Consider the following 3,575-nt stretch of genomic DNA (forward strand, 5'->3'; position numbering starts at 1 on the left):
GATTCGATTTTTTGGTTTAATCAGGTTGTTGCTTTTCTTCCAGAATTGGGCAAACTGCTTTGTGTCAAGTGATTTTACGATATCATCCATTTTTGTTTGTTCAGAAGAGCTTTGGCAGTGTTTAAGAGCTATTTTGAACTCCTTCCTTTTTCGTTTTCTTTCATCCGCAATGGGACCATGTAGTGGTCTCCCATTCTTAATCCACTCCATCAACGCCGATCTGGAATTTTCGTAGTGTTCCTTAACTTGTTGATTCCACCCAGCAATGTCACGATGTGTTTTTGGATTGCTTTGATCGTTTTCCCGATGAAATACGGTATTGGCAGCCCTACTTAAGGCTTCAACGATGTCTGTGTATATATTTTCGATGTTTTGTATATGGTCGCATCTGTCACATATAGAATCCGAATTACAAATGGATTCGGAGTGTCTTTGATAGATCACACTAAGTAATGCTTCTGCTACAGACGTATATTCACTGATTTTCTTATTATTATTCCTTCTCCATATTATGTTATTAGGCTGTTGTGGAATATTAAAAATAGTTGCAGGTAATTTTTCAGCAGCGATTACGCAAGATGTCGGCCTGTGATCGGACCAGTCGGTATCATAGTGTATTTTTATATTATCTATTTTGTTCTTAAGACTATTATTGCATATACAGTGATCGAGCCAGGAAGTGGTATTGTGTGCATCGCTAATATATGTATATGTGTCATTCGGTAGTCTTTCAATATCGATACAATTGTAGTTATTTTCGGTGTTGAAATGAGAGAGTTCTTTCCCGAATATGGAGGATGGGTGAGCGTTGAAATCTCCCATCACAATGGTTTCAGAGTGTTCGTTATCTTGAATAATCGTATGTATTTTGGAAAGGTAGTTGGTGAAGTCGGTAAGGTTGTCCGCGTGACATACCGGCATGTAGACAGTCAGTATGCTTATCGTCCCTCCGTTGGTGGTTATCTGAATACCAGCGATGCGGTCATCTCCACACGGTATTATTGAAGCTTGCAGCTCGTTCCTCCAAAGTACTGCGACTCCTCCGTAGGGTTGGCCTCGTAGCGGTCCGTTTGATAAATCTACAGCAGAAGTACCCCATCCCTGGAAGTTTGGATGAATTTTAGATAGATTCGATGTTTCGTTTTGTAATAACCACGTTTCTTGCAAAAGTATTACATCGTAGATATCGCACATATCTATAACGAAGTTGACGTTTCGTTTAAAACTTTTGCAGTTTATTGAAAATATCTTAATTTTGTTCTTTTCCATTGTATTTTTTTTCAATAAATTTTCGGAAAACAGTACCAGTCGGCCAAAATTCTTTGTTCATGTAGGTTTTGAAATCCGTATTCGGTATAGTCAACTTGAAAGATCCAAACTGCGTGGGATTTCGTTGTATTATTTTTTCTATTTCGATATTACTTCCTTTTATTTTACAATTGATAAAGTTTCGAATATTGTCTTCAGTTACACTATTGTCGAACCTCGACACATAGAGCGTTGTTTTTAACTCAGCTATCTTGAGGGAGTTCTCCGTCGCTGTTCCAGTTGCAATAATATTTCTCGATCTTCTTAGTTTTCTTGTAACGGTTTTATAACCATCCGTATTAAAATTAGTTGTCTCTGGTTTAAATGTATTTTTGTGAGATTGTGTGCGTGCAACTCTGGCTGGTTCACCCATACCCGGTTGATGTACCTGTGATGTCTGTAGTATGACTTGTTGCTGTTGTGTGAGAGAGCTAGACGCCGCTACTTTATTCCATGATTGAGGAGAGTGCATGACAGGTGGGGCAGTTAATGCGAGTGGCGCGGGCGGGGTTATCACATTACTGCAGTGCGCATTGTTGTCCAAATAAAATTCATTAGTTGGCGACCGTGAGTTTGAGCGGTTCTTATCTATGGCTACCGGTATGGTGACCTTCAATGTGTTCAAGGACGGCGATGTGTTTTCGTCTTGATTTGGAATACGGTTATGTTTATTTATTTTCAGTTCATTCCTTAGGAGAGCCATTTCAGAGCGCAATACTTCCAGATCACTTTGTTTGGACATTTGTGACTGAATTGTGGTTAATTCACCCTTTAATGCCGTGATATCTTTTAGGAGACAAGTGACATTTACGTGATCGAAATTGACAGGCGGTAGTTTGTGTAGATTCTGAGCCACAAATGTCGGTAGAGCTTCATTCTCTGTTTCCTTCAGTATTTTAATGATATCATATAAATTCTTAGACTTCCTACCTTCGCCTTTCCTCATAATCCTGCGTTCAACTGTTTCACTGCACAGAATGTCTTTCGCAGCCTCCACTTCGTCTTCTGAGAAATGATTGGAGCATATTTGAACCGCGGTTAGTTCGTCTAAGACATCGATTTTGTTTTGAAGAAACGTTAGAAGTTCATTAATAATTAATTTATCACTTTTTTTCGTAATATTCATATTGTTTTCGTAAGCGACGGCAGCGTATGCAATTCGATCCTGCGCACGAGCAGTTCCGATCCTGCGCACGAGCAGACTGAAATTAAATTTAAAAAAAACTTGGTAGCATTATTTTTATTTCCAAAACCATTTTTTTAAATTCGTCTTAAAGAAATCTTTACAACCATATCATATAAGTATTTTAGTATAGATAGACTTATTTCAATTATTTTTTGTTCCTTCGTCTTTTGGATAACCGGGTAGCTGTATCACAATGAAGGTTATTTTATTAAAAATTGATATTTACCTCATAAAAAGATTTACTGTACATTTACACTTAACTGGTTAGCAGCGACAAACCTATGATCGAAAGTCGTTCTATATTCACACCTCACACAGATTTCCACAGTTGCATGTAATGCTGTAGAACACTGCAATGAAAGTCAACTGTTATTTTCAGAGCTAAAAAGGTGATAAAACTAACATTATCTGCACAAAACATGAAATATTATGTAAATGTCAATGCAGTATGCTTGCAATATGCATAAATTATTCACAGAAATCTATTATTTTACTAAACTTTGGGCTCATTTTTAAAGAATGTTTTATTATTTCTGGTGTGAAAAAATCTCGAAAAAGGATGAATATTTTTTTTCTCTTGTTTTATCTTCTAAGACAATTTAAGTGATTTTATGTGTCGAGATGACTTTTTCTTAGTTTAGAGAAGTTATTTTGGGTTTAAAAGATTTTATTACAAAAATAATAAATTATTGAGTCCATATCAATAAGGGTGTGTCTTTTTGTAATCATGTTTTTTACTGTGTGAAAAACCATATTGATGTTTGCATTTATCACCTGGATTTAAATATAATATATCAATAAATTCAAATAATAAATAAGAAAAAACACTCAATACATTGTTTACTGAAATAGATGGAATCACTGCAAATGTCATTAATACATGCAAAGAATGTATGAGCAATTTAATTCTTATTTGTTATATTATGTTCTTTATTTAATAGTTTAACCTTTTTTCACAGTGGTGTACTAATTTTTAGAATAAGTTGTTTTGTCTTACGACCCTCAAAATAAAAATTAAGCGGGAATATTTTAAAAGTTGAACCAGTGTCGTTATCATCAAATTGAAATATTTGTTAAACAT

This window comes from Hesperophylax consimilis, chromosome 2, assembly GCF_061612785.1.
Source record: "Hesperophylax consimilis isolate HC1 chromosome 2, BYU_Hcon_1.0, whole genome shotgun sequence".
In the NCBI taxonomy this organism is placed as follows: domain Eukaryota; kingdom Metazoa; phylum Arthropoda; class Insecta; order Trichoptera; family Limnephilidae; genus Hesperophylax; species Hesperophylax consimilis.